The sequence below is a fragment of the Aquarana catesbeiana genome, linkage group LG03, assembly GCF_042186555.1.
Source record: "Aquarana catesbeiana isolate 2022-GZ linkage group LG03, ASM4218655v1, whole genome shotgun sequence".
Taxonomy (NCBI): Eukaryota; Metazoa; Chordata; class Amphibia; order Anura; family Ranidae; genus Aquarana; species Aquarana catesbeiana.
The window spans coordinates 404486003-404509664 of record NC_133326.1 but is presented as its reverse complement, the minus strand read 5'-3'; the positions used below and the strand labels follow the sequence as shown (position 1 = coordinate 404509664).

Below are 23662 nucleotides of genomic sequence, written 5' to 3'. Positions count from 1 at the left end.
ATACAGGTTTATGTAATTGTCAATTAAATAAACTGTATAAATAGACGGCCACTTTAGAGCCCTCCCACCCTTGATAAAGACCATGTGATTTGTCGAAACATGTTGGCCACGACACCATGCAAGTGACGTCAATTATGTCATCTCGTCACGCCAGCGCAAGCGCACTGCATAGTTTGAGGACAGCGGGAACCATTTTTTGATTAGACTGCTAGGACGGCCAAAACACAAACAGACGTTATACACGTTGCAGCGCTTCATCTACACAGACAATGGAATCACAGCGATCATGCTCTCTGGATGCCTGGGTGAGAAGTGAGCCCCAAGGATTGACCAGATTTGAGCAGCATGAGATCTCATATCAGGACATCAGCAAGGTATCTATATGGGCTACCTAGGAAGGAAGAGCACACCGTTTTCCTTGGCTGGGTGAGTGGCCCTGTGCCCTATTGATCCCCTACTAGCCGGCTGTTTTCAGTATTTGATCTATGGTCACTATATAAAATCCAGACTGTTCTACTGTTTGACTACTGAACATACAGTTTGATCTGTGTGAGGAGCGCTGAATGAAGGACTGTGCTAGGCTAACCTTTGTCAATGCATTTACGGTCTACTACCAACTGATGCATGCCCCATGAAAAAGATACGGCCATCAATAGTATTTTTTTCTGGACTAATCTATTCAATACCCAAGTCCTCACCTTATATACAACCCATTCCTTAGTATTTAGGAGGTAGTCGGCAGACAGTGTGGTGGTATGTGTATATCCTGAAGGTATTTGTTACCAGGATTCAAGCACCCACTACATCCCCGCCATCTGCCTCATATAGGGGTATACTTTATAACTGTGCTTAATATATGTGCTTGAAATCTGGTCTGACTTAATGTTCTTAATAGACAACGTTGTCTCATTTTTAATTTAATTTAGGTGTTGGTGATAGGACCCAATTTCTGTATCTCGATATATGATTGTGCAATAAAGTTTTTTCTTTAAGCTGCTTTTTTTAAGTTTTCACAGCACCCCAAGCATTTCTCCACAGGTGCATTTGCCTGGACAGGAGAAACATTAACTTAGTTGGGGGACAGAAGAAATGGTCTCAGGGTTCAAGTCGAACATAAGGGGTGCTCACGGGAAGTTTGCTCACCGTGCAGAGCCCCATAATGCACTGCATGATCGCAGTGCATTGACAGCTGCTGATTGGCCAAAGCATGCACCTGACCTGTATGTTTTGGTCAATCACAGTGCGATGTGTTGCCAGAGCCATGATTGGCCAAAGGCAGGGTGCCTTTGGCTAATCATGGCTCAGGGACTAAGATCACACCCCATACTATATAAGGCTGCTGCTTACATGGCGGTCGTATATAGTGAATGAATGGAGATTAGGAAGGTAGTTAGTGTAGTGTGCAGTCGGTGCCACTATTGTGAAAAAGCCCCAAAAATGCAATCCTGGTATCATAGAAAAGCAGATCTGATCATTCAGGATTATGGGCCAGGATCAAAAGTAATGTACAGACATACATACACACATGCATATAAACATATACACATACATACACACATACATACATACACAAGCACATGCAAATTTATACATACACACACATTCATAAACTCGCATACACACATACAACCTTTTTAAAAAATGCTGATTTTCTGTACCTGTACCCACACCACTGAGTGTTAGCTCAGCATTACACTGTAAGGGAGAGGCGGAGCATGTCAGTAAGTAGCCTCTCCATCTACAATTCTGTATATTTTTATTTCCCTGATCAAGCTTCTACTGTGCCCATGTACAGTCCAGAACTCCGCCAGCTTCAGGCCTGTAAACGTGACTGAGACCAGTGTAGATTTGAATTGTACATTGACACAGTGGGAGCTCAATAAAGATACTGCAGCACCCCTGATGAACTCATATGGTGTACCAGGATGCCAAGGCACCCCAGTTGAGAAAAGCTGAAGTAAGATCGCTGAATTAAGAAATAAGAACTAAGATAATCAGATTAGGGATGCAATGCTAGGTTTCTGCAGTACACTGTGTGCCTGTACCTTTAATACAGGCAGGCAGTTACTGAATTGCAGGAAGAATCAATGATCTACCAGAGCTCACACCAGTGCCCTTGCAGTTCATTGAGAACTACAAGCCATTAACCATAGTACATACATTGTCATCCAAGGAATTAAAGTATTTTACTGGCAGGATCACAATGTAAAAAAGGAATAAAGCAAAAAAAAAAAAAAGGTTCCTATATACCAGGCATATGCAATTAGCGGACCTCCAGCTGTTGCAAAACTACAAGTCCCATCATGCCTCTGCCTCTGAGTGTCATGCTTGTGGATGTCAGAGTCTTGCTATGCCTCATTGGACTTGTAGTTCTGAAACAGCTGGAGGTCCACTAATTGCATATCCCTGCTATATACAGTATAAAGGATAACCAAATGCATACAGAGAGGGGGACAAATTGCCACTTAGTAGAGGGGATAGAGGCAAAAAGTTAGATTCATTCTTAGGTGTTGCATAGCATTGTGGTTGCTGCTTCTCTAAACCTGGTCTTGAGTAACTTAATACACATGTAAAAACATACAGAAGATGACGCCACCACCTAAGTGGAAACCATTTATTAAAAACAATTTAAAAAGTGTAGGAATGCCGAATGCAGCGAGTGCATTTTACACATTTTGTATTGTTTTTAATAAATGGTTTACACTTAGGCGGTGGCATTCTCTTTTGCTTGTTTTTACTCTCTGCTGTTAAAACTGAAATAAACTGGAACTTCACTTTTCTGCCCATAGAGAATCCACGTACATATCAAAAGTAGATATTGTGTGTACTAGGCAATAATAGTCTATTAAAAACATTGGTTCATCACTCCCATGTTTAATATCTTTATTTTTTAATATTAAAAAAAGTCTACCCCCCCCAAAAAAAAAAAAAAAAAAAAAAAAAAAATTGCAGGGAGGGGGGCTTATGTACTGGTTATTTCCTGGGGAAAGGGCACGCTGCTTTTTGTTTTTTATTTTTAAAAAGTAACAGTTACCCCTCTTAGTGATGAGACGTTGTATATACCTAGTTTCAGCACCACGGAGAGCTATTGCAGGGAGATTTTCCTGCAGTGTAAATGCTATTCTGATACTGTACATATGAGACAGCTGTTCACTGGCTTCTGCATTTGTCTGATGTACATTTATTATATTGTAATTATGGTGAACATTATTGTGGAATAACTGGCAAGTCTTGGATTTCTTGGGGTGAGTGTTTTTAAATAATTAACTCTGAGAATTTCCCTGAAAATTCTTCATGAATAGACCCCTATTTTCTTAATCTGTTTGCATGGGTTACCTTTGAATGTTTCACAATGGAAAAACATAATAGAAGGTTAGTCGGTCTCCTAAATTGCTCCCAGTGTAAGTAGTGATGATATTGGATTTTAAGTTCTACCAAGGCATAAGGTCTGATATGAATAGATCTACTGAATGTGCTTTGTAGTATGTCAGTTCCCTTGTAAATACTGCTGATAAATAATTACACTCAGGCAGATGGGTTTTACATTACACAGCAGTGGGACATATGCAGAACTCTCTGTTTTGAAGGCAACCAAATAAATATTTACTGTAGGTATGCATAAATGTGACATAAGCAATGCGAGTTACGGCCTAATCAATTATTTTTTATAGATTTTTTTTACAGACTTTGTGGACAAGCTTAACTAACCTTTCTGTATTATGTGTATTATAAAAGATGTCATAAATACTGCTTTTCCCAGGTATAGAATTCTTACCTTTAAAACTCAATTTTGCAATGATTCAAACATTTTCTGTTGTAAAGTGATAGAAAAAGCACAGGACTATTTTCAAATTTAAAAAGTGCAGTGTGAAAAAAAGGGCATGCATATAATCATTTTACTGAACTCAAAAAGGACATTGCATCTTGCTTCAAAAATTAACAAAACGGTCTTGATTAAAAAAAATACTCTAGCAAAAGAATATGAGTTATTTAATTTTCTTAATTTAAAATCATGTCCAGTCTTTGATTTATGAGGTTTCCTTGTGTTTTGTAATTTGTTATATGGTATTTGTCTGGTAATTGCTAAATGAGATTAGTTTGCTTGAATATGTGATCTGTCTTGATTAAAACACTTAAAGAGTAAATGATTTAATAATACTACAAGAAAGGGGGGGATGGGCACTATTTAATTACCTGATTGCCAATATATCCTGATAGGCATTCTGAAACGACTGACATGCAATCAATGGTCATTGACTTCTATCTAGATCTACAGTTTGCTTAGGTAAATGTAGTAAAATAATCTACAATATTTGTAATAAGCTAGGAGGTGGTAAAAAGTGCTCAGTGTAAAACATTTATTAATAATGACAAATCATATAAAAAAATTGCAGTGCTTATACCGTAATATCTCCCTATATATATTAAATATTAAGGTGCATACATCTACTATGAATAAATATAGTGCCAGAAACACAGTGCAAAAAAAAAAAAAAAAATTTAAATAAAATGCAAAAAAAAATATATATTTTTTGTGAAAGTCCCTTATATAATTGCGAAACTTTTATTTTTGTGAAAAAAAGGGCATTCAAGAAGCGCTGGGACTTTGATATGAGTTTAAACAAGGTAGTGAGAGGGCAAGAACAAAGAAAAGCCCACTGGCTCAGGTTAGGCTGCTCGCAACAGGCAAGGCTACCCTACTGTGGGTACTCCAAAAGGTTACCAAAAAAAACAATGCATATTTGGAAAGAGTGCCAGATCAAAAAATAAGAGTCCAAATTCATTTAGGCTGGGTTCACACTAAACACGGATGCGGCTGACAGCAGGGGTCTGGTTTGCCCCTGTTCTCCATTTCAGGGACAAATCAGGCCCAAATTTTTGCCTGAATTCAGACCTGAAATGGAGCCAAAGTTTCACAGGACCTCCATGCAATCCGCTCCACAGCCGCTCCAGAGATGTGTGAAATGGCTCCAATAGAAAGCCGATCACAATCTCCTGTCATGCGAATTGGATGCGGCTAAATCCACATTAAATTCTCAATATTGTGAACCCAGCCTTATTGATATTATGTTAAAAGATAGCCAACATGTTTTGGGGGGTCAAAGGAACTCCCACTTCATCAGGGCTACAACAAAACATAATATAATGTAAAAATAATTGCAACTAATAAAACATGAGCCTAACAATCATAAAACATCATGGATAATATACATATACATGTGCATACACATATGTGCATCCATAAATACCTGCATATTCACAAACACACATACATGCAATGAAATGAAGATGAAGAAATGAGGGATCATCAGCTACTAAGTGATAAGGTGCAATGGGTTTATTTTCAAAATTAATGATATCTGATTCTACATGGTTAATAGATGCCATTGTACCATTATATATGTAACTGAAATAATATACATGAAAACTAACAATTCAATATAACAATTAAAGAAAAATGGTTAAAAGAAATATAAATATATAGATCTATACAGATATATACATACACACAGTATCTCACAGAAGTGAGTACACCCCTCACATTTTTGTAAATATTTTATTCTATCTTTTCATATGACAACACTGAAGAAATAATACTTTGCGACAATGTAAAGTAGTGAGTGTACAGCTTGTATAACAGTGTAAATTTACTGTCCCCTCAAAATAACTCACACAGCCATTAATGTCTAAACTGTTGGCAACAAAAGTGAGTACACCCTTAAGTGAAAATGGCCAAATTGGGCACAATTCCCCCTCCGGTGTCATGTGACTCGTTAGTGTTACAAGCTCTCAGGTGTCAATGGGGAGCAGGTGTGTTAAATTTGGTGTTATCGCTCTCACTCTCTCATACTGGTCACTGGAAGTTCAACATGGCACCTCACGGCAAAGAACTCTCTGGGGGTCTGAAAAAAAGAATTGTTGCTCCACATAAAGATGGCCTAGGCTATAATAAGATTGCCAAGACCCTGAAACTGAGCTGCAGCACGGTGGCCAAGACCATACAGCGGTTTAACAGGACAGGCTCCACTCAGAACAAGCCTCGCCATGGTCGACCAAAGGAGTTCAGTGCACATGCTCAGCGTCATATCCAGAGGTTGTCTTTGGGAAATAGACATATGAGTGCTGCCAGCATTGCTGCAGAGGTTGAAGACATGGGGGTCAGCCTGTCAGTGCTCAGACCATAAGCCGCACACTGGATCAAATGGGTCTGCATGGCTGTTGTCCCAGAAGGAAGCCCCTTCTAAAGATGATGCACAAGAAAGTCTGCAAACAGTTTGCTGAAGACAAGCAGACTAAGGACATGGATTACTGGAACCAATATGATGAGACCAAGATAAACTTACCATATTTGGTTCAGATAGTGTCAAGTAGGGATGAGCTTCGTGTTCGAGTCGAACTCATGTTCGATTCGAACATCGTCTGTTTGCCCGTTCACCGAATTGCGAACGATATGGGCCATTCACGCCAGAATCGTGTGGCGCGTCATGGCCCATAATTCACTGCGGCATCGCAGTGCATTGCTGGGTGATGATTGGCCAAGCTTGCACTATGACCCGCATGCTTGGCCAATCACAGAGCTGTCTGTAGAGAGAGCTGTAATTGGCCATAGCCAGGGTGGCTTTGGCCAATTATGGCTCAGGGGGTTTAGTACACGCCCAACACTATATAAGGCCGCCTGCACAGGGGCCCTGTGTAGTGTGTTCCGGCGTTGAGAGACAGAGACAGAGAGACAGTGTTATTTGATTTAAGTTAGATAGATTAGGCAGGACAGTCAGTCAGTTAGCTGCACTTACAGTGTATTGTGTATATATATGCATCCCAGGTGTTTTGTGTGTGTGTGTGTGTGTGTGTGTGTGTGTGTATGTGTATGTATGTGTATATATATATATATATATATATATATATATATATATATATATATATATATATATATATATATATATATATATATATATATATATATATATATATATATATATATATATACATATATACACACACACACATATACACACACACACACACACAGTATTCAGTTTTTCAGTTTAGATAGATCCGTTTCTGTTATTATCTTCCTACTGACAGGCAGGCTTGTGTTTTTACAGTACAGCTACCTGAAGAAAATTGCTGGTGTTCTTCTGATCCTATTAGTACCACAGTCAGGCAGCTAGACTATTTACAGTTAGTGTAGTGCGTCCTCCTCACAGTGTTCAGCTAAAGCTACAAGTTAGTTCAATGTGACCTCTGCACAGTGTTCAGCTAAACCTACAAGTTAGTGCAGTGCGTCCTCTGAACAGTGTTCAGCTAAAGCTACAAGTTAGTGTAGTGCACAGTGTTCAGTTAAAGCTACAAGTTAGTGTAGTGCATCCTCCTCACAGTGTTCAGCTAAAGCTACAAGTTAGTGTAGTGCATCCTCCTCACAGTGTTCAGCTAAAGCTACAAGTTAGTGTAGTGCGTCCTCCTCACAGTGTTCAGCTAAAGCTACAAGTTAGTGTAGTGCGACCTCTGCACAGTGTTCAGCTAAAGCTACAAGTTAGTGTAGTGCGTCCTCTGAACAGTGTTCAGCTAAAGCTACAAGTTAGTGTAGTGCACAGTGTTCAGCTAAAGCTACAAGTTAGTGTAGTGCACAGTGTTCGGCTAAAGCTACAAGTTAGTGTAGTGCGACCTCTGCACAGTGTTCAGCTAAAGCTACAAGTTAGTGTAGTGCGTCCTCTGAACAGTGTTCAGCTAAAGCTACAAGTTAGTGTAGTGCACAGTGTTCAGCTAAAGCTACAAGTTAGTGTAGTGCACAGTGTTCAGCTAAAGCTACAAGTTAGTGTAGTGTGACCTCTGCACAGTGTTCAGCTAAAGCTACAAGTTAGTGTAGTGCGACCTCTGCACAGTGTTCAGCTAAAGCTACAAGTTAGTGTAGTGCGACCTCTGCACAGTGTTCAGCTAAAGCTACAAGTTAGTGTAGTGCACAGTGTTCAGCTAAAGCTACAAGTTAGTGTAGTGCGACCTCTGCACAGTGTTCAGCTAAAGCCACCAGTTAGTGTAGTGCGACCTCTGCACAATGTTCAGCTAAAGCTATCTGTAGAAGGTTGGTGGTGTTTTCCTGATCCTATCACTACCGCAGGCAGCTATATTATTTACACGTTAATGTAGTGCGACCTCTGCACACTGTTTAGCTAAAGCTACCTGTAGAAGGTTGGTGGTGTTTTCCTGATCCTATCACTACCGCAGGCAGCTACATTATTTACACGTTAGTGTAGTGCAACCTCTGCACAGTGTTCAGCTAAAGCTACCTGTAGAAGGTTGGTGGTGTTTTCCTGATCCTATCACTACCGCAGGCAGCTACATTATTTACACGTTAGTCTAGTGCAACCTCTGCACAGTGTTCAGCTAAAGCTACCTGTAGAACGTTGGTGGTGTTTTCCTGATCCTATCACTACCGCAGGCAGCTACATTATTTTAACGTTGGTGTAGTGCATCCTCTGCACAGTGTTCAGCTAAAGCTACAAGTTAGTGTAGTGCGACCTCTGCACAGTGTTCATCTAAAGCTACCTGTAGAAGATTGGTGGTGTTCTCATACTACAGGCAGGCAATTGATTTTGCTAGCTGCAGTATCAGTATATATATATATATATATATATATATATATATATATATATATATATATATATATATATATATATATATATATATATATATATATATCCCAGCTTAGTGCAGCTACATCTCACAAGCAGGCTCTGTGTCTAGAGGCAACAGTGCTGGTCATGGAGACGGTGCATCCTCATCAGCACGTGGCCGTGGGACACGCTTGGCCTTTTTTTCGGCAGCTGGCCGTGTTGAGCCGTAACATGCGGAAGACTTGGTCGCATGGATGACCAAGAAATCCTCATCCTCCTCATCCTCTCTCACCCATGCTCAGGGTACTTTGTCTGGCAAAGCAGCTGCCAATGAGGCCTCTTCCCTCGGCTCAATGGCATCAGTAACTCCTTCCCTAGCCCCACCATGTCCTCCTGAGGAGTCCCTCGAACTGTTTGACCACAGTGTTGGGTACATGCTCCAGGAGGATGCCCAGCGTTTAGAAGGCTCTGATGATGATATTGAGCTAGATGAAGGTAGTAACGTGAGCAAGGACAGAGGGGGTACCCAAGAAGGACAGCAATCTGGCAGTCATGCTCCCCCTGCTGCAGCATACTGCCAGGTTTGCTCCAGTGATGAGGAGGGAGGGGATGATGAGGTCACTGACTCAACGTGGGTGCCTGATAGGAGAAGGGAGGAGGAGGCACATCACCAACGAGGCAGGATGCCCTCCAGGGGCCAGCCTAAGGGCAGCACACTGACTGCATCACACCGCAAAGCTCCGCATGTGCAGAGCGCTGCTGTCTCTGCGCGTTATTCCAAAAGTTCTTTGGTGTGGGCCTTTTTTGAGAGGAGTGATTCAGATTGCACCGCTGCTATTTGCAACATATGTCTCAAGTGTATCTTGCGTGGCCAAAACATCTCCCGCTTGGGCACCATATGCTTTACCAGACATATGTTGACCTGCCATGCAGTTCGTTGGCAAGCGTATCTAAAAGACCCACACCAAAGAACAAAGAGGACCTCTCCTTGCTCCTCATCAGCTGAGATCTCGAACCCCACTATACCTTCAATCCTCTCTGAGACCTGCACTGAGAGGAATGAAGGTGTAGAATTAGGTGTGTCACAGCCAAGTACTTGTAAGCAATCTGCTTTCGGTACACCGTTGTCAGATTGTACCAGGCAAATTTCCCTGCCCCAGCTGCTGCACCACCAAAAGAAGCTCGCTCCCAGCCATCCACATGCCCAGCGGTTGAATGCTAGCTTGGCAAAATTGCTAGCACTTCAACTGCTACCTTTTCAGTTGGTAGACTCTGCCCCCTTCCGTGAGTTTGTGGAATGTGTGGTTCCTCAGTGGCAGGTACCCAAACGCCACTTTTTCTCACAGAAGGCGATTCCGGCTCTCTACCGGCATGTGGAAGGCAATGTCCATGCCTCGCTGGACAGGGCGGTCAGCGGTAAGGTGCATATTACCGCTGACTCATGGTCCAGCAGGCATGGACAGGGACGTTACCTAAGTTTCACCACGCATTGGGTGACTCTGCTGGCAGCTGGGAAGGATGCAGGACAAGGTGCAGTAGTGTTGGAGGTTGTTCCGCCACCACACCTCCAAAATGCCACTACTAATGATTCTGACACACCTCTCTCCTCCACCCCCTCCTCTTCTTCTACCTCCATGGCCTCTTCCTGTGCTTTGTCCTCAGAACCAGTGGTGCTCTGTAGGCGTTCAAGGAGCTACTCAAGTATGCAGGCCAAAAGATGCCATGCGGTGTTTGAGCTGGTGTGCCTGGGGGACAGGAGCCACACTGGGGCAGAGGTTCTGTCAGCTCTGCAGGGGCAGGTTCAGAGGTGGTTGATGCCACACCAACTTAAGGCAGGAATGATGGTTTGTGACAATGGCACCAACCTCCTCTCTGCCCTCCGACAGGGACAAATGACCCATGTGCCCTGTTTGGCTCACGTCCTTAACTTGGTGGCACAGCGGTTCTTGGGCAGGTACCTGGGCTTACAGGATGTCCTGAGGCAGGCCAGGAAAGTCTGTGTGCATTTCCGCCGGTCATATAATGCCAATGCTCGGCTGGCAGACCTCCAAAAAGGAGTTTAACCTGCCCAAGAACCGCCTAATCTGTGACATGCCCACCAGGTGGAACTCAACGTTGGCCATGCTGCAGTGGCTGCACACGCAGCAGAGGGCCATCAATGAGTACCTGTGCGACTATGGCACCAGGACAGGGTCAGGGGAGCTTGTTTTTTTTCCCCACGCCAATGGGCCATGATCAGGGATGCATGCGCTGTCCTGTCACCATTTGAGGAGGCCCACGAGTATGGTGAGCAGTGACAGTGCATGCATCAGTGACACTGTCCCCCTTGTCCACCTGTTGGAGCACACGCTGCGTGGAATAATGGACAGGGCACTTGAGGCAGAACAGAGGCAGGAAGAGGAGGACTTCCTTAGCTCTGAAGGCCCCCTTTATCCAGACAGTGTTCCTGCATGCCCCCCAATCACACAGGAAGAGGAGGAGGAGGAGGAGGAGGATTGTGTTAGTATGGAGGTGGAGCCTGGCACTCAGCATCAGCAGCAGTCTTTAAGGGATCATTTACAGTTCTAAGAAACACATGGACTTGTACGTGGCTGGGAGGAGGTGGCTGCGGATCATGTCGTCCTTAGTGACCCAGAGGACTCTGGACCGAATGCCTCAGCAAACCTACGCTGCATGGCCTCCCTGATCCTGCAAAGCCTGCGGAAGGATCCTTGTATTGGTGGTATCAAGGAGAAGGAACAATACTGGCTGGCAACCCTCCTTGATCCGCGTTACAAGGGTAAGGTTGTGGACCTTATCTTGCCTTCGCAGAGGGAGCAGAGGATGAAACATCTTCGTGGCAGAAAGGTCTGTGCAACGCGTTCCCAGAGACTGGGAGGTTACAAACTCCTGTTTCTGGACAACGTGTTGCTGAGGCTTCGGTCAGTCAAAGAAGGAGCGGTGGAGAAGGTGGCCGTCTGACCGATGCGTTCAGACAATTTTTTAGTCCGCAGCCCCAAGGTATGATCGGTTCCAGCAACCATCGCCAGCATCTGTTTTACATGGTGCAGGAATACCTGGGGCAAGATCTGACTTGGACACATTTCCCACTGAAAATCCTCTGGGTTACTGGGTCTTGAGGATGGATCACTGGCCAGAGCTTGCACAGTATGCAATTGAGCTACTGGCCTGACCTGCATCCAGCGTTCTTTCGGAACGCACATTCAGTGCTGCTGGAGGCTTTGTAACTGATCACAGGGTGTGTCTGTCCACTGACTTGGTCGATCGACTGACCTTCATAAAAATGAATCAGTCTTGGATCACCACCAGCTACCAAGCACCTGATGCTGATGTAACCGAATTTTTTTGAAATGTCAGATCCCTTCAAAGACTGCCTATGCTGATGCTGAGTGACTATCCTGTTACACTGAGTGATTATCCTCTTCCTCCTCAATGATCATGATAGCTTGTAAGAACATTTTTGGTTCTGGGTGCCGCCAGTCCCGCCACCAGTGCCTAAGGCCCAATTTTTAGCCCCTGTTTAACAGGGGCGTGTAATTGCAATTTTTCATTCAATTCTTTGCAGCAGGGCTAGTTCCTGTGCTCCAACTAGAGTATCTGTGAGGGGTTGCAGTGTTGGGGCACCAGCACCAGTGACTAAGGCCCAATTTTTCAGCCCCTGTTTAACAGGGGCGTGTAATTGCAATTCTTTGCAGCAGGGCTAGTTCCTGCGCTCCAACTAGAGTATCTTACATACATAGTTACATAGTAGGTGAGGTTGAAAAAAGACACAAGTCCATCAAGTCCAACCTATGTGTGTGATTATGTGTCAGTATTGCATTATATATCCCTGTATGTTGCGGTCATTCAGGTGCTTATCTAATAGTTTCTTGAAGCTATCAATGCTCCCCGCTGAGACCACCGCCTGTGGAAGGGAATTCCACATCCTTGCCGCTCTTACAGTAAAGAACCCTCTACGTAGTTTAAGGTTAAACCTCTTTTCTTCCAATTTTAATGCGTGGCCACGGGTCTTGTTAAACTCTTTTCTGCGAAAAAGTTTTATCGATATTGTGGGGTCACCAGTACAGTATTTGTAAATTGAAATCATATCCCCTCTCAAGCGTCTCTTCTCCAGAGAGAATAAGTTCAGTGCTCGCAACCTTTCCTCATAACTAAGATCCTCCAGACCTTTTATTAGCTTTGTTGCCCTTCTTTGTACTTGCTCCATTTCCAGTACATCCTTCCTGAGGACTGGTGCCCAGAACTGGACAGCATACTCCAGGTGCGGCCGGACCAGTGTCTTGTAGAGTGGGAGAATTATCGTTTTATCCCTGGAGTTGATCCCCCTTTTAATGCATGCCAATATTCTGTTTGCTTTGTTAGCAGCAGCTTGGCATTGCATGCCGTTGCTGAGCCTATCATCTACTAGGACCCCCAGGTCCTTTTCCATCCTAGATTCCCCCAGAGGTTCTCCCCCCAGTGTATAGATTGCATTCATATTTTTGCCACCTAAATGCATTATTTTACATTTTTCTACATTGAACCTCATTTGCCATGTAGTCGCCCACCCCATTAATTTGTTCAGGTCTTTTTGCAAGGTTTCCACATCCTGCAGAGAAGTTATTACCCTGCTTAGCTTAGTATCGTCTGCAAATACAGAGATTGAACTGTTTATCCCATCCTCCAGATTGTTTATGAACAAATTAAATAGGATTGTTCCCAGCACAGAACCCTGGGGAACCCCACTACCCACCCCTGACCATTCTGAGTACTCCCCATTTATCACCACCCTCTGAACTCGCCCTTGTAGCCAGTTTTCAATCCGTGTACTCACCATATGGTCCATGCCAACAGACCTTATTTTGTACAGTAAATGTTTATGGGGAACTGTGTCAAATGCTTTTGCAAAATCCAGATACACCACCTCTACGGGCCTTCCTTTATCTAGATGGCAACTCACCTCCTCATAGAAGGTTAATAGATTAGTTTTACAAGAACGATTCTTCATGAATCCATGCTTATTATTGCTAATGATACCGTTCCTATTACTAAAATCTTGTATATAGTCCCTTATCATCCCCTCCAAGAGTTTACATACTATTGATGTTAGGCTAACTGGTCTGTAATTCCCAGGGATGTATTTTCCTTTTTAAATATTGGTGCTACATTGGCTTTTCTCCAATCAGCTGGTACCATTCCAGTCAGTAGACTGTCTGTAAAAATTAGGAACAACGGTCTGGCAATCACTTGACTGAGTTCCCTAAGTACCCTCGGATGCAAGCCATCTGGTCCCGGTGATTTATTAATGTTAAGTTTCTCAAGTCTAATTTTAATTCTGTCCTCTGTTAACCATGGAGGTGCTTTCTGTGTTGTGTCATGAGGATAAACACTGCAGTTTTGGTTACGAAAGCCCCCCGATTCACTCGTGAAGACTGAGGAGAAGAATAAATTCCATACCTTCGCCATTTCCCCATCCTTTGTAACCAGATGTCCTTCCTCATTCTTTATGGGTCCAATATGGTCTGTCCTCCCTTTTTTACTGTTTACATATTTAAAGAATTTTTTGGGATTTTTTTTGCTCTCCTCCGCTATGTGTCTTTCATGTTCTAGCTTAGCTGTCCTAATTGCACCCTTACATTTCTTGTTGCATTCTTTATAAAGTCTGAATGCTGAGGATAATCCCTCAACCTTGTATTTTTTGAAGGCCTTCTCCTTTGCTTTTATATGCATTTTTACATTGGAGTTAAGCCATCCAGGACTTTTGTTCGTTCTTTTAAATTTATTACCCAATGGGATACATTGGTTAATGCCCTTATTTAATATGCTCTTAAAGCAAACCCATCTCTCCTCCGTATTCTTTGTTCCTAATATTTTATCCCAATTTATGCCCTTTAGCAAGGTTTGTAGTTTAGGGAAGTTGGCTCTTTTGAAATTCAGTGTCTTTGTATTCCCTTTATGTTTCCTATTTGTGTAATTTATACTGAAACTAATTGACCTGTGATCGCTGTTACCTAAATTGCCCCGTATTTCCATATCCATGATCAGGTCTGTATTGCTGGTAATCAGTAGATCCAGTAATGTTTTATTTCTAGTTGGTGCGTCTACCTTCTGACCCATAAAATTGTCCTGCAAGACATTAAGGAACTGGCGAGCCTTAAATGAATGTGTGGTTCCCTCCGCCCAGTCTATGTCTGGATAATTAAAATCCCCCATTATGATAACACTTCCCATCCTTGCTGCTAATCCAAATTGTGATAGGAGATCTGTCTCCCTTCCTTCCTCAGGTTAGGGGGCCTATAGCATACTCCCAATATTATTTTCCCCTTAGCTTCATCCCTTTGGAGCTTTACCCATAAGGATTCCACCTCCTCTCTAGCTCCCTCAGTGATGTCATCTCTCACATTCACTTGTACATTATTTTTCATATATAGACATACCCCTCCCCCTTTTTTACCCTCTCTATCCTTGCGGTACAGGGTATACCCTTGAATGTTTGCCAGCCAATCATGAGAGCTGTTGAACCAGGTCTCTGAAATTCCCACAAAATCCAAATCATCCTCGTACAACAGTATCTCTAGTTCGCCCATCTTGTCCGCCATGCTCCTGGCATTGGTGAACATGCCACATAGTTTAGACCGGTCGCATATTGTCCTCGTATTGGGTGTTTCGAGATTGCAACTAGGACTTGCTACTATACTCATCTTGTGTTTTAGTGCTTTGGTTAACCTACCACTAATGCCCCCAATACTACCCTCTGGAATATCTTCCACGCTGGTTATCTCTGCCTCTGGACCCCCCCCCCATTGCCTAGTTTAAAAACCCCTCTTACCTTTTGGCCATCTTCATTCCCAGCAGATCTGCACCCTCCTCATTTAGGTGCAGTCTGTCCCTTCTATAGTACCGGTTACCGACTGATCTGTGAGGGGTTACAGTGTTGTGGCACCAGCACCAGTGCCTAAGGCCCAATTTTTCAGCCCCTGTTCAACAGGGACATGTAAATAGAATTCTTGATCTAATATTTCTCAGCAGGGCCCATTTCTGCGCCCACCAAGAGTATTTGTGAGGACTTACAGTGTTGTGGCACCAGCACCACCACCAAAGGCCCAATTTTTCTCACCCTGTTCAACAGGGGCATGTAATTACAATTCTTGATCTAATATTTCACAGCAGGGCCCTGTGAGGGCTTACAGTGTTGTGGCCACAACAACACTTAAGGCCCAAATTTCTGCTGAGTATATAGGCCCCTACTTTCAAACCCCTACTTTCAGGCCCCTACTTTCAAACATCCAACTTACAAATGACTCCTACTTGCAATCGGAAGGAGACAACAGGAAGTGAGATGAAATCTACCCCTAGAAAGGGTAATTCTCTCCTGTAATGCCCCGTACACACGATCGGACTTTGTTCGGACATTCCGACAACAAAATCCTAGGATTTTTTCCGATGGATGTTGGCTCAAACTTGTCTTGCATACACACGGTCAAACAAAGTTGTCGGAAAATCCGATCGTTCTAAACGCGGTGACATAAAACATGTACGTCGGGACTATAAACGGGGCAGTGGCCAATAGCTTTCATCTCTTTATTTATTCTGAGCATGCGTGGCACTTTGTCCGTCGGATCTGTGTACACACGATCGGAATTTCTGACAACGGATTTTGTTGTCGGAAAATTTTATATCCTGCTCTCAAACTTTGTGTGTCGGAAAATCCGATGGAAAATATGTGATAGAGCCCACACACGGTCGGAATTTCCGACAACAAGGTCCTATCACACATTTTCCATCGGAAAATCCGACCGTGTGTACGGGGCATAAGAGTTAATATGGGAAAAAACTTTTCTCCTTTCCACTGATGCTTTATCACCAATCCTTTTTTCACAAAAAACCCCAAATTTTCAAAAAACATTTGTCATTGGGACAAAGAGTGAGGTGAAATCTTCTGAAGAGCAGCACAGACAGCAAAACAAATGTCACAGGGGTGATAACCCTTCCCTAGGTTTTCCAAAAAGCTTAAAATAGATTTTTTGGCTGGAGCTAAACATGTTAAAAATGTACCAGTTCAAAATTACAAACAGATTCTACTTAACAACAAACCTACAGTCTCTGTCTTGTTTGCACCGCCTGTAAACTGCTGTTCAGCGTATATAGGGCCTGGGGGCCCCACACCTTTCCTTTTTTAATTTGGGTGTGGGGTTCCCCTTAATATCCATACAAGACCCAAAGGGCCTGGTAATGGACTGGGGGTACCCATGCCATTTGTCTCACTGATTTTCATCCATATTGCCAGGACCCGACATTACATTAATGCCGCAAGCAGTTTTAAATGACTTTTTTTCCTTTAAAAATGACATTTTGTGCAGGGACTGTTTTAAGCATGGGAAACACACACCACTTTACAGGCATACTATAGACACCCCCCACCCCCCAGGTACGTTATTTAAAGGAATATTTCACTTTTTTTTTTTTTTTTTTTTTTACTTTAAGCATCATTAAAATCACTGCTCCCGAAAAAACGGCCGTTTTTAAAAGTTTTTTTTGCATTGATACATGTCTCCTGGGGCAGGACCCGGGTCCCTAAACCCTTTTTAGGACAATACCATGCAAATTAGCCTTTAAAATGAGCACTTTTGATTTCGAACGTTCGAGTCCCCTAGACGTCAATGGGGTTCTAACGTTCGTGCGAATTTTCTGTCCTTTCGCAGGTTCTGGTGCGAATCGAACCGGGGGGGTTCGGCTCATCCCTAGTGTCAAGCATGTGTAATGGCAACCAGGTGAGGAGTACAAAGACATGTGTGCCTTGCCTACAGTCAAGCATGGTGGTGGGAGTGTCATGGTCTGGGACTGCATGAGTGCTGCTGGCACTGGGGAGCTACAGTTCATTGAGGGAACCATGAATGCCAACATGTACTGTGACATACTGAAGCTGAGCATGATCCCCTTCCTTCGGAGACTGAGCCGCAGGGCAGTATTCCAACATGATAATGACCCCAAACACACCTCCAAGACGACCACTGCCTTGCTAAAGAAGCTGAGGGTAAAGATGATGGACTGACCAAGCATGTCTCCAGTCCTAAACCCTATTGAGCATCTGTGGGGCATCCTTAAATGGAAGGTGGAGGAGCACAAGGTCTCTAACATCCACTAGCTCTATGATGTCATCATGGAGGCGTGGAAGAGGACTCCAGTGGCAACCTGTGAAGCTCTGGTGAACTCCATGCCCAAGAGGGTTAAGGCAGTGCTGGAAAATAATGGTGGCCACATAAAATATTGACACTTTGGGCCCAATTTGGACATTTTCACTTAGGGGTGTACTTACTTTTGTTGCCAGCGCTTTAGACATTAATGGCTGTGTGTTGAGTTATTTTGAGGGGACAGCAAATTTACACCGTTATACAAGCTGTACACTAACTACTTTACATTGTAGTGTCATTTCTTCAGTGTTTTCACATGAAAATATATAATAATATATTTACAAAAATGTGAGGGGCGTACTCATTTTTGTGAGATACTGTATATAATGTGCATGTCTAAAACTGAAAGAAATATGATTAAAATGTTAAGCTGGTACATTAAAAATGCTGCATATGGAATCTACACCAACATGCATTTTTTGGTATAACTTCCATATGCTGCATTTATAGTGTAACAATTTAAGTAAATATTTCTTTCGGATGTAGACATATACAGTATATGTACATTTTATATATATATATATATATATATATATATATATATATATATATATATATATATATATATATACACACACACACACACACACACACACACACACACACACACATACATATACATACATACATTATATATATATATATATAGTTTTTTTAACCCGCAAGTTTTTTTTTCTCTAATTATTAAATTAAATTGTTTGTTTTCATGTGTATTATTTCAGCTATATATATATTGAGCTAATATTATAATACTTGCACAATGTTAATTAGCAACAAGCTCAGGGCAGCTGCACACTATCAATGCAAGCGCATTGATTTCGACAATTGGCATAAAGTGCACTATGCTTTTTTTTACCTCTACATGTGCTGGATATATTAAAAAACAAAAAAACAAAATGAGTAATAAAGGTATTAAATAAATAAAAATGTTTGATACAAATATCATTCAAGTAAAATGTGCCAAAAAGTGCCGATGCCTGAATTAAAGTGCAAGCCGTGACTCCATGAAAATAATATTCATGAAACATTTAAACAATAAAATCCATTGTGATAAGCAAGTGCAACGTTTTTATTGAAAAAAATTGATTGGTGTATAGATCAATCACATCCTCTAATAATCAATGGCAGCGCAGTGTTATTCCACTTCAATTTACTCCATGTGTGCTGTGCCCCAACCCTAATGGGTCCAGACTCACCAGATGTAGTTGACCTCTTATGGCGCATGCCAAAAGGTAAAGCTTTCCACAGCTCCGCTGTGCGAGGCTAGGTGTCCTTAGTGCTGTTTCTTTTTCACACAGACCAGTTGAGGCTCAACATGTATATAAAGCACAGAGGGATATCATCGTGCAAAAAAGTCTTTATTAAAACACATCAACACATAATAAAAAGTTACTCACATTGTTAAGAGCCTCCCCGACACCCAGAGATCATCTGCCTCTAATTATTATAACTGCCGCTGACCGGCAATTTGAAGGCGGAAGCTGATGCTATTCGTGTATGGACTCGGAGAGCCAAGAGAACAGCTTGCCTCTATATATATATATATATATATATATATATATATATATATATATATATATATATATATATATATATATATATATATATATATATATATATATATATATATATATATATATATATATATATAATGGTACAATGGCGTCTAATAACCATGTAGAATTGGATATCATTAATTTCGAAAATGAACCCATTGAACCTTATCAATCACTTAATATCTGATATTCTCTCATTTCTTCCTCTTCATTTCATTGAATGGATGCATGTTTGTGACTATGCAGGTATTTTTGCATAGTCACAAATGAACCCATTGAACCTTATCAGTCACTTAATATCCGATATTCCCTCATTTCTTCCTCTTCATTTCATTGCATGGATGCATGTTTGTGACTATACAGGTATTTTTGGATGTGTATATGTGTATACACATGTATATGTATGTTATCATAATAAGGGGGGGGGGGGGGGGGGGTCCTTTGACCTCCAAAATGCATTGGCTGTCTTTTAACATAACAATAATAAATTAATTTGGACTCTTCTATATATGCATGCCCTTATATAATTGTGAGCATCATTTTGCATAATTTATCAGGACCTTCTAGTACAAACAGTAATCAAGCATCTGGATCATGATCCATTTCTTATTTTGATTAATATACTGATAAGCAGAGATCAGAATTAGAAAAAATCCTTTAAGTAGAACTTAAAATTGTAATCCACTGCTCCAAAAAGATAAAGAATCTCCCATAGAACTTGATCGTGTACACAGAGCCCTCGGCCCTAAAAACCCAAACCTTGGACACCCCAGAGATGTGATCTGCAGAATCCACTTTTATGCGATTAAAGATGCTATTATGCGTGCAGCTCGCACCCAAGACGCCATATACTTTAATGATGCTGCTGTGACTTTATTACCAGACATCTCCAAGCTGACCCTGGATATGCGACGTGCACTGAAACCCCTCACAGGAGCTCTTCAGGAAAAGCATATTAAATACCGCTGGGGTTTCCCATTAAACCTCTTTGCATCCCATGAAGGACGGTCGGTTACATTTCGCACTCTGGGTGACCTCCCAAAGTTACTCGAGACTTTTGAACTACCTCAGATCCACATCCCGGATTGGCCAATCCATGCAGCGACTCCTGGATTTCCGATCGCATCGAGCTGGCAAAAACAATCTAGGAAGAACAAACGCTCAAAGTCTGATTTCCCCAAAACAACAGATGGATGAACCCCCGCCGCAGACCATCCGATTAATCATTTCTTTCCTTCACAGGCACCACGCCAATGAAGCGGCCCTGGTTCTATAGTTACAGTATCGTTGGGACATTATGTATTGTTTTTTTTTTTTTTTTTTTTTATTTTGTTCTTCTCATATACAGGTTTTGTTTTGAGATCTTAGCAGCATGGTCCTTTTTCAGTTAATGGAGATCCCTAACTAATGCTGTGATTCCCTACCTCACTCTGGGTCCCCCCCAGACCCTCTCCTCCTCACCCCGTCCCTCATTTCTTTATGTTGTACTGTTATTTTTACATTGTTGACCCTGCAGGTAGTCAGATTATCGGACCTCACCTATAGGTTTTGACCGGCTGGACAATTCATTATAGTTTAGCGATGCGCATGCGACTCTGCGGGGTCCTGAGTTGCTAAAGTTAAAGTAGTAAATTTTTTCCTTTTTTTTTTTTTTTTTTAGTAGCCCGGTGTGTGCGGGCCCCTCTGTGGACTGACCATTACCCCCCACATAGGGTTTTCAGCGCCCATAGCGGCATTAGCTGAACTTTAGAACACAATGTTCCTTATGCGGCCTCTGAGGCCAAGGTTATCCTTCCTCTGTTTTCTATCTGTTTTTCTCTCTATCTCTCCACTTATACTTATCTTATAACTCAACACTAAAGGAGGTTTCTTTAATACCTCTTGTCACCCTTCCCCCACCCCCCTGGAGACGGCGAGCCTCTCCCATGTTTTATTATACCTAAATATCAAATCCTCTTCTCTATGGCAGTACAACCCCCCCTGAAAGTCTCCTCTTTAAACTGCAGGGGTTTTAACACCCCAGAGAAAAGGAGGCAAATATTATACCATTTTCACAAAAACCGTACCCAAATTCTACTCCTTCAGGAGACTCATTTTAGGTCTGACACGATTCCGCATCTCCTCCATAAACAATATCCCACTTGGTTCCACAGCACCAACCCCTCAGCGAAATCTAAGGGGGTTTCGATTGCATTCCAGATGTGCTAGACACCCTTATTGATCCACTAGGGAGATATGTTTTTTTAAAACTTTCATATATGAACATGATCTATACTATAATCAATGTTTACTCTCCAAACCAGGATCAACTGCAATTCCTCTCCATGGTGTCTACTCGCCTGAAAAGATTTAGCATGATCAACATGATCCTGGGAGGAGACCTCAGAACTGCCTTGATACCACGCCTTGACACCTCAGTGGGTAAGTCCTCAATCTCCCCGGCTTCCCTGACCAAAATACGTACACTCCTTTCAGACTTATCGCTAGTGGACGTCTGGAGGATGCTACACCCCACCACTAAAGATTTCACATACTACTCTCCAGCACACTACAACTACAGTAGATTAGACTACATTTTCATCTCCCAATCCTTACTAGATTTTTCCCCCACCGCCTCGATAGGCCTCACTTTGTGGTCTGATCACGCCCCCATACATATGAGCTTGGGAAGTATACCCACGCAAAAAAAGAGAGCCACATGGAGATTAAATGACAATCTGCTTTCGGACTTGGTATGCACCCAGGACATCACACAAACCATCAAACACTTTGTTGCAGACCATGCCCGTGACGACACCAACCCACTTATGAAATGGGAAGCCCTCAAATGCGTCATTAGGGGTAAACTTATCCAACACGGCTCCAGACTAAAACGTGCGCGAACAGCAGACATCGCACGCCTTCTGTCTTTAATAGCCACGTTAGAGGAGGACCATAATCCCCCGATGAAAAAATACAACTAGAACTTACTAAACGCTAAGAGAGACCTCTTGCAAATCTTCACACAACGCTCACTGGTAGCGAGAGATAAAGGGCGATTTGCCCATTACTCACAAGCAAACCAGTGTGGCAGACATCTCGCACAGACTCTTCAACCCAAACAGGCCCGGAAGTCTATTCCCTGTATTAACTCTCCCAATAAAGGCAAAATAATAAAGAACTCTTCCATAGTAGAAGAATTCCGTCAATACTACGACACCTTATATAACCTCAAGCCCCAGACACCGTCACCCAAACTCCAAACAGACCCCCCGAATCAAACACTGTCCTCATACATTCAGGAAACTGCACTCCCAACTATTCAAGCCTCTGAAGCAGAGGACTTAGAATCCCCCCTGACTGACTCTGAATTCCAATTTGCCATAAAAAAACTTAAAGAATGGTAATGATAGGGTCAGCTGGCCCTTTCTTCAAGCTACTCTCTCCCAAATAGGACTAAGACCTAGAATGCTTGCTCACATCATGTCTCTATATTCTAAGCCCTCAGCCACAATTTTAGTTAATGGAACCCAGTCAGAGAAACTCACTATCTCAAATGGCACGAGTCAAGGCTGTCCCCTCTCCCCTCTCCTATTTGCCTTAGTAATTGAACATCTAGCCCAAGCTATTAGAGCAAACCCTGATATACGAGGGATACAGACCCCGTCCTCACAATGTAAACTTTCCCTTTATGCAGACGACTTGCTTCTCTATGTGACTAACCCCCATATTAGTATACCATCCATACTTGCTGAGATCAACCGGTTTGGTGGTCTCAGTAATTATAAGCTGAATATCTCTAAAACAGAAGCACTGAACATATCCTTAACACAGTCGACCCTTTCCTCCCTTAAGGCCAACTTCTCATTCCAATGGCAAACAAAATCTATTACATACCTAGGTACAGCCATCCCAAGTCGTGCCTCGGATATATACGCCCTATATTACACTCCACTTCTCACGAAACTCAGACGCCTCACTGAAAGCCGAGGGGACCTGCCAATATCATGGTTTGGTCGCATGGACATGTTGAAAATGGACATACTCCCTAAATTATTGTATTTATTTCAAGCCCTCCCAATTGCTTTACCGGCCGCCTTCTTCCGCACTCTTCGTTCTATGGCCATACGATTCGTATGGAGGGGAAACCACCCCAGACTGAAACACAAACTTTTATGTGCCCCCATTTCTAAAGGTGGGACAAGCCTTCCAGATTTTGAACTCTACTACACAGCAGCAGTGGTTTCCCGTATTCTGGAGTGGTTTCCCCGCCCACTACTTAAAGCCTCCACTGTGGTGGAACAAGACTTATCTTCAATTGACCTCCGGGCTTTGCCATGGGGTT

At 42.5% G+C, this 23662-nt stretch overlaps 1 protein-coding gene across 6 annotated transcripts in view; it reads right to left on the bottom strand.

The window, feature by feature from the left end:
- The window catches only part of TENM2 (teneurin transmembrane protein 2), a 2056834-nt gene that overhangs the window by 686478 nt on the left and 1346694 nt on the right, over positions 1 to 23662 (bottom strand). The window lies entirely within an intron of this gene.